Source organism: Microcaecilia unicolor, chromosome 11 (genome assembly GCF_901765095.1).
Source record: "Microcaecilia unicolor chromosome 11, aMicUni1.1, whole genome shotgun sequence".
Classification (NCBI taxonomy): Eukaryota; Metazoa; Chordata; class Amphibia; order Gymnophiona; family Siphonopidae; genus Microcaecilia; species Microcaecilia unicolor.
Window position 1 is genome coordinate 61,786,381 of NC_044041.1, and position 14,358 is coordinate 61,800,738.

The following is a 14,358-nucleotide window of genomic DNA, read 5'->3' on the forward strand; positions in this document are numbered from 1 at the left end:
TGTAAGCCACTTTGAGCCTGCATATAGGTGGGAAAAATGTGGGATACAAATGCAATAAATAATAAATAAATAATAATAATCTGGTCATAACATGGGCGGGCAGAGGTGAGGCTTGCTTTTGACAGCTAGCTCTGGGATTAGTACCATGCACTAGCTGTCATGACTGCTGATAGCATGGCTGCATTCACTGCCACCTCAAGAGGAGGCGGTAAATACAGCCGCATTACTAGCAGTCTGATAGCGTGGCTGACGTTAAACCAAGGTCTATGTGGAACTTCAACCTGCATTGCATTCCCCAACACAACAGAATGAACCCAGTCCCCTTCCTCTCACCTCCCTAACACAGCAGAGAGCTCCCGACATAAAATTAACCCAGTCCCTTCCCTCCTAACCCCCTAAATGCAACAAAGAGCTCCTGATTCTCTCCCACAATTTTAGTTCCTCTTCCCTGCCTTTAAACTCCGCCCCCAGGCCATAATCCTGCCCCTCCAAGTGGAACTTTCCCCACACACGCACATAGTCCAACCCCGCTGCCACCCTTCCCGGGTCATTCCATTAGAAATCAGTGATGGTAGAGCGGTTCCTGGGCAGCAGCTTCCTCCCTTTGCTGCTACCTGGGTCAACATCATCCTTCAAAATGGTACCTCTGTCCATAGGAGCAGACTCTGTGGGTGCTTGAGTACCCCCAATATTGAGAAAATTCCTTGTATGTGTTCATGGAGGGGCTATTTCCATTGGGCTTAGCACCCCCAATAATTTTTAAAAGTTGACTCCTATGCTTCTGTCCCCTAGTTGCCGCCTGGGAACCATTCTACCACCAATGATTTCTAAAGGTATGACCTGAGAGGAATTTTTTTTTGGGGGGGGGGGGCAGTTGCACTCAGCGGGATAGGGTAATGGTCAGTGGGCAGAGTTGAAGTTGCGGGGGAGGAGATGCAACAGCAGGGTTCAGTGGGAGGGAATCAGGAGCTCATTGTTGTGTGGGATGGTGGGAGAGAGGGGATTGGGTGCACTTTATGGTGTTGAGGGAGAGAATCGGGAGCACTTTAGAGTGTCAGGGGGTAGGGGTGGTGGTTGGATGGATTGATGTGGGGGCTCTTGTCACTTGTTGGTATTTATTTCTTTATGCTGGGCCCATACCATGTTACCTGCAGTAGCAGGTGCAGTTTACAGTGCTGTGCGGTGTGGTAAATCTGTGCCCTGTGCAGTAAATGAAGGGCAGATACAGGGTACGCCTTCTACATTTATCGCAAAGGCTTTCCACATATTGCATGTTAATTTTGGCGTTAAACATGTAGTAAGTGAAAAAAATGACCACACTTTAAAACATGCCCCATAGTTGGGATTTTGAAAATGCACTTGCCTGCTCGCTGCTAGTGCATTAACTACTGACGGGTGGACAGAGTTTCATTTCATTTATTGACTTGATATACTGCCCATCAGTGAAGTTGAGGAATTCCTGCCCAGCACAGGAAAAGAAGCAGCCAATGGAGCAGGCCATGGGGGACACATCTGAAAATAGTAAGTAGCCCAGCACTGCTGACTGCAGGGCAGAAAACCTTTCCCCACTCCTCCTCCTTGCCACTGAGCAGCAAAGCCACTACTTCTAACACTAATAGAATGGCTGAGCCAACTGCAGCAAACTCATATTTGATCCTAATCAGTTCGGAGGGGGAGGAAGGCAACAGCAGGACCTCCGATGAGAGAAGGGGTGGCGTAAGGAGTGGGAGACTATAAGAAGTAATTGAGAATAGGGTGGAAGAAAGGAGATAAAAGGCTGCACTTAGGTGGGAGGGAGGGGAGGAAGAGTATGATAGGCTTCTATCATGCTCTTTTTATAACTGGGCACCTATTTTGGCATTATAATCGTGATTAATTCGTTAATCATCAATCTCGATTTAAAAATTTAATCGTGATTAATAATAAACTCTCTTCTGCCTCCCTCCCACTGTTGTGCATGGTCTGGTATCTCTCCCCGACCTGACCGCGGCTGTCTCGCAGGTCCTCCTTCACCTGCATTCTCGCACTACCTTTTCCAAACACAGTCAATTATTTGGCCCTGCTCACCAGCGACAGCCATACTGAAAGGCTGCCTGCAGCCTGCAATGAACTTTTCCCTCTGACCTGGTCCACCCCCTTCTTCCTCGTACTTCCTCAAAAGCGAGGAAGTCAGTGGCATGCCTCTAGCCACTGACGAGTACACTCCTCAAGCATGCTCATGGAGTGCCAGCATCAGTGACTGGAGGCACCCCACTGACTTCCTCGCTTCTAAGGCAGTACAAGGAAGAAGAGGTCGGCTTTAGCAGTGGATTTCTATGACTGACAGGGCTTTGGCATCCCCACCAACAAAGGTATGCTACCTAATGTGGTTGGACAGGGGAGGGAGAGGAAATGCATGGGCTCTCCAATGGACTGCTGGCTATGCTCCACCTTTAATCACACGATTAATTTTAATTAAATTTTAATTGAAATGCAGCCCTATAAAATACTAGTACAAATCCTGCAACAGAAGCCACCTCCATTGAAGGCGTAGATGTTATGTCTGCTTGAGAGCAGGTATAAATATTAGTATGCACTGCACCGTGCTCTGCCCAGACTCTACCCCTGTGCACTGGCTTGCATTGTATGTACTTTTAGGCATCTCATAATTTTATTTATAAAATTACCCCCTCTATTTGTACTTTTCACTGTGCAGACTTTCACTTTGAAGACTATCCCGGGCACACTTTGCACACATATGATGTTACTGAGAGAAAATTACTTGCATACTTTGAAAATTCAAAAGTATATTTGTAAGTGCAAGTTCTACCTTGGCCCTACCTTTGGAAACACCTCTTCAACTGTAGGTAAAACTAAAGGCATACAAGTATCAATGTGTTAACTTTACTGGCACCTAGGGCAAGCAGTTGTGCATGTAGTTTGATACATTTACAGGGATATTTTCAAAGCACTTAGCCTTCCAAAGTTCCATAGGTTTCTATGGAACTTTGGAAGGCTAAGTGCTTTGAAAATATGCCTCTTACTGTCTTTTCAAAGAGATTTACCCAAAGTATTGTACAACAAGTGTAGTTTGGCATAGGCAATTTGCACTATAGTAACAGCATAACAACAGTAAAGTGACCAAATGTCAGCATAACATTTGGCCTATTACATTGCCATCACTTTGTTCGTTGGTACCTGGCAAATTCAAATCTATCAGCAGGAACTTGGTTGGTTTCTGGAGAGTTGTCTTCTGGAACCAGCCCAGCTACCCCATGACAGTCTGGTACTGGCCTGTGTCTTTTTTATTATTATTTTTTTCTAATCCAGCCTTTGTTTACCTGTTATCAATCTGCCCTTTACCTGTGATCTTGAGGAAGTTCCAAGACACTTGGAAAAATGCCAGGTTTAAACAGGTTTGTTATTCTTATCAGTTGTTGTGAATGAAGTTTTTCCCCAGTAGGGAGCTTTCAAGGTTAATCCTTCTTAAAAGCTGTTTGACAGCTAACTACAGTGCTTTCTTGTACATATGCCCTTACAACAGTGTGTGAACATCCAAAGTTACTTTCATGCAGTCAAGAGTATATTTAAGAGTTTTATGTGGACAAGCTGTTGTATATTTTTGTTTCTAAGCCTGTGTCTCACTGATGTTAGCATGGGCATCACAATGTATTCTGTTTAATGAAGTTTTGTAAAACCTTTATTTGTGAATGTAGTTTTTACTTTCCAGTGGAATTAAGCCACCAGTAATTTGTAATCTCACAAATTACCTTAGAGAATGGAAGCAGTGTTGAGAAATAACTCTCTGAAATTTTAGCAGAATGGGACCAGATTTGACATGGTATAAAAACAGTGAAAAGACACATTGAATTTGAAAATGGGCCACGTCAGACTGGAACGTCCAGTAAAATAAGCTCCCGGGAAAGGAAAGGGTGAGCCAGGGAGGTGGTCCTGTACTGAACAGGTTAAACTTCTGTCTGGGGGAGGGAATGAGGGGAATAAGCTGTGCAAGAAGCTCTGGGTCGACCTTGGACAGAGCCAGTGACTGTCATGAGGGCAAGGTTGCTTAGAAATGGGAGAGGGATGAGTTGAGGTGTGGTGGGGGGGAGGGAGGGAGGTGGGTTATGGCTGCTGCTGACTGAGAAAAGGACCTGTTATCTGTGGGAATACCAAAAGAGAGAGAGAGAGTGTGTGTGTGTACGCCACTGTCATATTAATAGAATGTCCTTTTGAAAATTTGGGCTGGACGAGTTCATTACATACTAAGTGGAAGGAAGCTTTCAGGCTGGGGAATTTACCAAGGTAATTAATTAGCTAACTAGATTAATTTGAAAACTGGCTTAATACTGCCTCCATTCTGTGTGTCATTTCAGAAGCACCAAAGTAAGCTACTACTACTACTAATAGCATTTATATAGCGCTACCAGATGCACGCAGTGCTGAACATTTGACATAGAGAGACAGTCCCTGCTCAAAGAGCTTACAATCTAGGTAAAACAGACAGACAAGACATTACGGGCAAGGGAATTACAGGGTAAAGAGGAATAGGGGAGGAGGAGGGCAAATGAGTAGCGGCTAGGAGCCAAAGGCAGCAGTGAAAAGGTGAGCCTTCAGCATAGATTTAAAAACAGGTAGAGATGGAGCTAGACGTATGGGCTCGGGAAGACGGTTCCAGGCATAAGGTGCAGCAAGATAAAAGGAACGAAGTCTAGATATCATTTTCTGTTATTTTTTTGATTTGTGATTCCTTTTTGACACGGTGACAGCTAAACATGCTGTGATTGGCTGAGAGAGATCTGGAGGGAGGGACGTCCAAATAGTTTTGATTTGGACGTCCTCGCGAGGACGCAAGCTGAAAACAAACTTAGAGGGGACGAGGAGAATGTTAAGAGAACCTTCATGGCTGTGGTCATTTCAGTCACGTAAGAAAAACACATCCGAGAAGGACGCCCGTCACAAAAGCTGAAGGAAAATGTCCAGGTGCTCGTCAGGGATGTCCTTTTTTGTTTTTGAGTGAAGGACGTCTATGTTAGGCACTTTAGAAGGATGTCCCTGATGAACACTTGGACGGTTTTTTTTTTTCCTTCCGATTCCCTCAGAGCAGCCCCAACGAGAGGTGCAGACCTTCCATTAGGTTTTCCACGGTAAGGGGATCGGAAAACGGTAGTGCATCGCATCGCATACACATTATAATACTAATTTGCTCATTTGCATTCCGTTTTCGTGAGCTGCTACCTTGACAGGAAAATAGCTCGGAGAACCCTTTTGTGCATGTCCCAGTTTACTACTTGCGTGTTAACTGGCTAGAACCAGTTTAAAAACCACGTTGTTGGCTCGTTAAGTTTAATGCATCTGGGCCTTAGTGCCTAAGTTCTATGGCATGTAACTGTAAAGGGGATATTAACATGGGAGGGGCATGGGTGGATCAGGGACATTTCGAGCAATTATGTGTAAAGTTTATAGGATACTGTCAGTTACATGCGCAACTCTCAGTATTTAGGTGCAAGCATTTACACCAACATTTACACCAGTCTTAATTGCTCACACCTAAAGTTAGGCGCTCAAAAACCAACTTACGCTAGTGTGGTAAAACAGGGAATTTTCCTGCTTGTAAATTATATAGCTATTGTTGAAGATGTGCATTTCCTTTGTTTGGCCAGCAGGTGGTGACTGTTTCTAAAGTTGTTACAGAACTGTCAGTTTCTTCTTCCCGCCAAAAGCTGTTAGCTTAAGCTGTGAAGTAAAGTTGCCAGGTGGGTGGTTTTTCGCCAGCGGCAGCGGGAAAATTTCGCCGGCCGCAGGATGCAGTTTTTCGGGCGGTTTTCCCGTCGCCACTGTGCGAGTTCGGCGGTTTTTTCCGGGGCTTCTATTGGTCCAAATTGGACCAATAGAAGCCTTTCAGGGGCGGGGTGACGTCAGGGATGACATAGGGGGCGGGTCTAGTGACTTGGGAGGCGGAGTTAGTGGCGCAGGGGCGTGGTTAGGTGGTGTGGGGGCGGGGTTCGGGGAATCGGGGATTGGCTACGGGCGGTTTTTGGGCGGGTTTACGGCTCGTTTGGGGCTTGGAAAATTTTTACCAGCTGGCAACCCTGCTGTGAAGTAATTTTTTTTAGTTTCAGATAAGGGAGTGGAAAGAGAAGGTTCTCTTTTCCTGAGACCCTGTGAACAGTTAGACTTCATAACCTGTGAGCAGCTATATCTTGTTCCTGAACTCCCCAGGTACTATTTAGGTAGTAGATAAATGTTTAGATAGTTTTATGTTTGATCCATATTCAGTTATCTGTTATTGCCTGTTCTTTTCCATCTGTTTTATATGGTTCACTGTTCTACTCTGACAATAAACCTGATTAGTTTATTGACTCTGCTGTCCTGGACTGATTAAGAATCCTGGTGGTTTGTGTTTTGGTCTGTGGGTGCTTTCTAGGAACTGTGGGACCCCTGAGAGTATGGCCCTAGTAACCTAGAAATCACCAGGGAATAACCTGAGAGTGGGAGACTAGCCCAGAGGCTAGTGAAACCCAGTCAGTGGGGTGGAGGGTGCTAGTGTAGAGTACAAGCGGCAGATGCTGTTGGACCTGAGCTGTTCTGGGGACAGACCCTCCAGATGGCCACAGGGTTAGCCCCAGGCGAGTGGCCAGGCGTTTCATCACAGCTAGTATTTTACAGTGGGTTCAGCTTCCAACTTTGCTGTTATAGAATACTGGCTTAGCACTCAATTTTTTTGCACCTAACGTTTGATAATCTTTCTTGAATTTACCCCCTTAAGTTTTAGCTATTGTGTTGAAAGTCCTTTTTTTTTTTTGTCAAAGTGCCCCTGACTTCAAAAAATAATGATGAACATAAGAAAAACCATGCTGGGTCCGACTAAAGTGCATTGATCCAAGCATCCTGTCTCCTACAGTGGCCAGTCTAGGTCACAAGTATCTGGTAGATCTCAAAAAGTAGATTTGTTTCTAATAATTCATTTCCAAAAATGAGAAATGACTCTTCCAAACCTACCTTGCTATTGTTACGGGCTCTACCTTCAGGAATTTGTCCAAACCTCTTTTGAATCATGCTATGTGTGTTGCCTTGACCACATACAACTTGACCACATACACCAGCAGCAGATTACACAGATTCATCACGAACTGGATCAAAAAACTTTTCAGTGATTTGTTTTCAGATTGCTGGTCCTTAGTTTCTTGGATTATCCTCTTGTTCTTGTGTTGTTGACAGATTAAACCACTGTTTTATGCACTAAAATATAAGCCTTTTAAGTGAAAAAAAGTGAAAACATATTTAAAGACGCAGAATAGTTCTGATGTGTGCACAAGAGCTGCGCTTACCGTGAAACTCTTGTGCACATGTGCCAGTCACGTTCATCCCCCTTATTTTCAGTCTCATAGTGTGCATATAATTTAAATGCCATTAGCTCTAAGCATTGGAGGGCTATGTTTCTCCACTGTTCCTGCGGTATGGGGCAGGTGCTGTTTACTTTAACACCAGAGCTTTGAGCATCAGGGCACCAGTGCCTCTGAAGAAAAGAGATACACCATCTCAAAGCTGGCATTATATTTTTCCATGTATAATGCAGCTTGTGATGTAAAATGCAAGCTGTATTCTATTTGCATAATAATTAGGTGCTTTGCATACTCCAAACAAAACACCAGGAGGACCTGGAGTCCAGTGATTAAAACAGGTCGATTTATTCATAAAATCCAAGTAATGTGTACAGATCAGAATCTCCAAGTTCAGTGTACAGGATGCGCACTACACCAATAACCAACTCAGGCCATGTTTCAGCAAGAATTTGCCTTCATCAGGGGTCCTGTGTATGGCGCAACAGAGCACCCGCTAACCGTCGACTTACGATGCTGAGCAGTCAAAACCTGCCAACCATAGATTCTAAAGTAATTGAGGGTCAAATATATCAGCACTGTAAGTCAACAGTTAGCAAGTGCTCTGTTGCACCATACACAGGATCCCTGATGAAGGCAAACACGGCCTGTGTTGGGTATGGGTGTAATGTGCATCCTGTACACTGAACTTGAAGATTTTGATGTGTACATGCTATTTGGATTTTATAAATAAATGGACCTGCTTTAATCACTGGATTCCAGTTTGTCCTGGTTTTTTTTTGTTCGGACCCTTTCACCCCTTTTGTTTGACTCTCCAATTTTGTGGAAATTTGCTCTCCTTTTTCTTTTGTCATTACTTTCTGCTTTGCATGCTGACATTTGTGCCTGAAAAACTTGGGTTAAGTGCAAATAAAACAGCAAAACTGTGTTAACGCATGTTATTTGGCAAAAATCGTGAGTTATTTCCTTATCATGCATTAGTAACTACCCCTCTCTGTCAGGTCACAGAAAGCAGACAAATATTTCATAAAAGCAAACTTTGAACCAGTCAAAGATAAAACATGTATTTAATGAGCACACAAACACACTGGTTTTTTTTTTTTTTTTTTTCATTTACTCAGGGCTTTTTTTGAGGGTGTACTTGGGGGTACTGAATACCGGTACCTTTTCCACTGTTTGCTAAAATTGACCCATGGACCCCAAGTTTTATTGATAGAGCTCAGGCTCTACACACCAATTCTGTCTTGTCATAGATTCTATGACTGGTTGCAGGGGGCCTGGCTATTATGGGGTGGGTCCCTCAGTGATCACCCCACTCCTGAAGGATGGCCTAGCATTTGAGTACTGGCACCTTTTTTGCTAGAAAAAACACACTGCATTTACTGTTTATAAAGCTTACAAAATACACCTTAATGCAATCTCACTGAGGAAATAAACTGCATTCCTGCCACACAAAATAATATTCCCAGAAAATTCACAGCAATTTGCAGCTTTACTGTATATCACAAGACTCCATGAGAGTGAAAACTTCATTCAGAGGAGATGATAAAACATTTAGCAAAAGGCATAGGCACCATAACCCAAAGCACTTAATACAATTATAGACCCTTCTCCAGGTTCAGTATGAACAATGTGTTAGCAATTATGGAAACAAACTCACCCATAATTATCTGTTCATGCAGCACCATTTTATAAATATAAATGCACAACAGCAGGGAAGGAGGGCAAGTCAGAGGAAGAGGAAATATCCACTATCAAACACTCTCCCACTCTCACTGTAAGCCTGACTTATAGGTGTCCAGGACTTCATTTCCGAACATCTGACTGTGAGTAAGCTATATATCCTAAATTGACACCAAAATGAACACAATCAAAATACTTCTGGTAATCTACTCCCTTTCACTGATCCACCTAGCACTATCCATCCCACTTATAGAACATTACTTCATACCCACCCTACAAAATCACCAAAGACTGATCAAACATTCCACAATCCACCAAACTGACTCTCATCACACTAAAGGAAAACTATCTAAACATGGACATCACCAACAAAACGAGAGGAAAGACCACAACAAACACACATCACCCAAGGAACAACAACTAACAAAAATCCACATAACACCAAACCTAGAAGCCCCATACCAAAACATCCAGGTAGGCTACATCAATGCTAGATCTGTAATCAACAAAACAACAACAATATCAGATTGGATCACCTCAGAAAACCTCGATCTCATCTTTATCAATGAAACATGGATTCACAACCAAAACGACCCCATAATCCTTGAACTGTGCCCACCAGGTTACAAAATCACCCACCGAACCAGATCGGAAAAGAGAGCTGGAGGCATAGCACTAATATACCGAGAAAAATTCAATACCGAAACCACAGCCGCCTCCATAACACCCCAACTAGAAATTGCCTCATTTAGAATCCATAACAACTTCCTAACCGATCACCTGAATTGCCTATTATTCTACAGACCACCCGGCAACTGGAAGGAAAGTCAGCCCACCTTCATGGACTTCATATCAAACAGCTGTGTAAATAACAACAACATACTGCTACTAGGCGACATTAACCTTCACCTAGAAGACCCCAACTCCACAAACGCACTTGAATGTAAAGACTTCCTACAGTCCTGGAATTTTAAATGGCCCCACATGGAAACTACCCTTATCAAAGGACATACATTGAACCTCCTATCACATAAACTACCTACAGACAATAATCTATTAATAACAGACATCAAATGGACAGCAATACCTTGGACTGACCATTACAAACTGAACCTAACTCTAAACTGGCGGAAGAAGGGCTCAAACAGTACACCAGAACGTACTACTTACACTACAAGAGGGCAAATCGATCCACAAATATTATGGCAACAAATATACGACAACGAATGGACAACATGCACTGATTCCATATTTTATCTCAACCACTGGGATGGCAGATGCAACAGCGTACTAAACAAAATAGCATCATTAAAAACAAAAATATCAAAAAGACAAAACACTATACCTTGGTTCAATGACGAACTAAAAAAAACTCAAAACACAATCTAGAAAACTTGAATGAGTATGGAGAAAGACAAAAGATGAACACACACTCAACGCATGGAAACAAATACATAAAAAATACAAATATGCAATAAAACAAACCAAAAGGTCCTACTACAAAATCAAATTAGGACCGGACTATAAAGATATGAAGAAGCTATTCCAACTCGTAAATAAGTTACTAGACACCACCCCTATCACCACAACCAACACAGACATCCCACCCGCAGACAAACTTGCTAACTACTTTAACGATAAAATAACACAACTATGCAGCACACTTCCTCATCACAATACCGACATCGAAATCTTTTTCAACGATTTGGACCCATCCTCCGAAGGATACCCAGCTGACCACATTTGGACAACATTTAATCTGCTCAGCACCGAATCAGTTACACAGGCGACTCACAGGTTCACCAAGACCCACTGCAAACTGGATACATGTCCCAGTCATCTACTCAAGTCTGCCCCAGACCGCTTCATAGCAGACCTTACATCCCATCTAAACTTCATGTTACAACAAGGTCTCTTCCCTGAGGAACATGGCAACATCCTACTCACCCCAATACCAAAAGACGCCAAGAAAAGCACAAACTTTGCGGTTTATAAACTTTCCTAGGTCTCCTTTGGTTGTCCCAATTCAAATGGTTAGAAAATACTTAATGGAAATTCTGTGAATGCCGGAGAATTCACTGCCACCTATAACCCAGGCTTATTATATTCAAACTGATGGGAAACCATCAGAAAATTTACAACAAGCCGCAATGAATCTTATGGCATTCCTAGAATCCTCTCTTGAGGCTATTACTTAAAGAACTACATTATTGGTAACTTTCGCGATGGAGATGGATAGGGACGCTGTTCTTAAACTTTCTTTGAGACATTTGGATTCCTTGTTTTTGGGTTCAAAAATTAGAGTTTTTCCTAATTTGGGTAGAGAAACTCAACAAAGACGTAAGATGTTTTTATCTTTACGTCCAAGAGTAATAGCTATAGGCGCAGATTTTCTTTTGAGATTTCCATGTGTGTGCAGAATAAAATTTCAGTCTAAGCAATATCAATTTTTTGACCCATAACAGTTGGAGGATTTTGTATTAAGCAGAGAAGAGGTTAATGTACAAGTTTAGCCACATATGCAGCACTGTATGGCAGAGTAGAGTCAGCCGCTCGGGAACTAAGCTGTTCTTTTGATATAATTACTTAGTGAGCTCAATGTTTAAGTTTTGAATTTCAATATCTCTTGGATCGATTACCTAATTAGTGGGCGTTAGTTTGAAATATCTTAGTGCAAAGTATACTTTTTTTTCTGTGTATTCACATATTAATTTTCTGATTTGTGTATTATCACTCATAAGTTAATATTATGAATGTTAAAATTATAAATAAAGAAATTAAAAAAAAGAAAAGCACAAACAATATCACCAATTACCGCCCAGTTGCGTGTATCCCATTAGTAGTAAAAATGATGGAGAGCTTCGTGACTAAACAGCTTACAGTTCTCAATACTACATAATTCACAATCATGATTCCGATCCCACCAAAGCACCGAAACTGTCCTAGTCACCCTCCTGGCCAAATTCAAGCAGGAGATTGCCACAGGCAAAAGCATACTCCTCCTCCAGTTCGACATGTCGAGCACATTCAACATGGTAAACCACAACATACTACTAAGAATAATAGGCCACTTCGGGATTGAAGGAAACGTACTTAACTGGATCAAAGGCTTTCTAACCACCAGAACTTATCAAGTAAAATCAAAGTCAAACATATCACCACCGTGGAAAGCAGTCTGCGGAGTACCTCAAGGATCACCATTATCACCAATACTCTTCAACATGATGATGATTCCACTGACACAGTCCTTATCCAACCAAGGCCTTAACCCATTCATTTACGCAGATGATGTTACAATATACATCCCCTTCAGACATGATCTGACAGAAATAACCAACAAAATCAACGATAGTCTGAACATCGTGAATTCCTGGGCAAACTCATTCCAACTGAACACAGAAAAAACACATTGCCTCATCCTTTCCTCTCCATATAACACATACAAACCCACAACCATAAATACTCCAGGACATACCCTCCCTACCTCGGACAGTTTGAAAATACTCGGTGTCATGCTCGATCGCAACCTTACCCTCAAGAGCCAACTAAACTCTGTAACAAAGAAAATGTTCTATTTAATGTGGAAGCTCAAACAATTAAAACCTTTCTTCCCAAGAGCAATTTTTCGATACCTAATACAATCAATGATCCTAAGCCGTGCAGATTATTGCAACGGAATCTACGCGGGCTGCAAAGAACAACTCATAAAAAAAAACTCCAGACCGCCCAAAATACAGCAGCCAGGCTGATATTCAGCAAAAGCTTTGAAAGTGCCAAACCCCTCCAAGAAAAGTTGCATTGGCTCCCAGTCAAAGAATAGATCATCTTCAAAATCTGCACCACGACCACTTGAACTTCAGGAAATCACTAAAAACCTACCTCTTCAAAAAGGCCTACCCCAACGACCCCACGTAACCCTCTTCACCTACCAACACAGCATGCCTATGATCGAACAGAACATCACACAATCTTCATCCATTCCGACCCTCCACTTATACCTCATACGATCACTATACAACTTTGTATTTGTTATCCATCGACTGGGCAAGCACCTTTGACGGTACTGTGTAAGCCACATTGAGCCTACAAATAGATGGGAAAATGTGGGGTACAAATGCAACAAATAAATAAATAAATCTCAGAAAACATGATTTTGAGCAGGTGTATGCTGGTGGGAAAAAGCACCGAGGTATCACTATCATAAAATATGGAATACACATATACATGGTAGGATCAACCAGAGCATCCCTCCTTTCCAAACATATAAATCTCTGCTTTTTGGTTTTGCAGAGTCCACATCTACTACTACTGCTAGTTTCTGCCCGGTACTTGTGACCTGGCTTAGCCACTGTTGGGCTAGATGGACCATTGGTCTGACCCAGTATGACTGTCCTTACATTCTTATGGACTAATAATTTCTGTAGTGCTACTAGATGTACGCAGCGCAGTATACTAGACATGTAAGAGACAGTCCCTGATCGACAGAGCTTACAATCTAATCAAGACAGACAAACAGAACAAATAAGGGATGAGGGAATTACTTAAGATGAGGATAATAAAACAGACATGGATACGGAACAAGTGAATAGAACTTAAGAGTTGAAAAGCAGCTTCCTAAAGGTGGGCTTTTAGCCTAGATTTGAATACAGCCAGAGATGGAGCTTGATGTACTGACTCAGGAAGACTATTCCAGGCATATGGTGTAGCAGTGGAGGAGAAGAGTACAGCTAAGAGAGATTTACCCAATGAACGGGTAAATCTCTCTTATCTGTACTCTTCTCCTCCACTGAATGAGAGAGAGAAGAATGGAGAGGTACTGAGGAGCTGCAGAGTGAATACACTTGGAAGTCAATAAGAGGAGTTTGAACTGTATGCAGAAATGGATAGGGAGCCAATGAAGTGACTTGAGGAGAGGGCTAATGTGAACATAGCGACATTGGTGGAATGTAAGTCATGCAGCAGAATTTTTAATGGATTGAAGAGAGGTCGCTTAGTGGGAGACCTGTGAGAAGCAAGTTGAAGTAGTCTAAGTGTGAGTTGATAAGAGTGTGGATAAAGATTTTGGTAGTGTGCTTGGAACGGAAGGGACAAATTTTGGTGATATTATAGAGAAAGAAACAATAGGTTTTAGCAGTCTGTTGGATATGTGCAGAGAAAGAGAGGGAGGAGTCAAAGATGACCCCAAGGTTACGAGCTGATGAGACAGGGAGAGAAAATGGGGGAAGAGGAGAGGTTGGTTTAGGGAGAAAGGCAGCAATGTCAGACAGGCAGGCTGAGATTTGGGCCTGGATTCCTGCTGAAATTTCTGATGTGAAGAGATAGATCTGGGGATCGCCATCATAAAGATCATACTGAA

At 42.5% G+C, this 14,358-nt stretch overlaps 2 protein-coding genes across 2 annotated transcripts in view; one reads left to right on the forward strand and one right to left on the reverse strand.

The window, feature by feature from the left end:
- RSPH14 (radial spoke head 14 homolog) overlaps window positions 1-14,358 on the forward strand; it is a 190,270-nt gene that overhangs the window by 69,705 nt on the left and 106,207 nt on the right. The window lies entirely within an intron of this gene.
- The window catches only part of GNAZ (G protein subunit alpha z), a 127,174-nt gene that overhangs the window by 48,426 nt on the left and 64,390 nt on the right, over window positions 1-14,358 (reverse strand). The window lies entirely within an intron of this gene.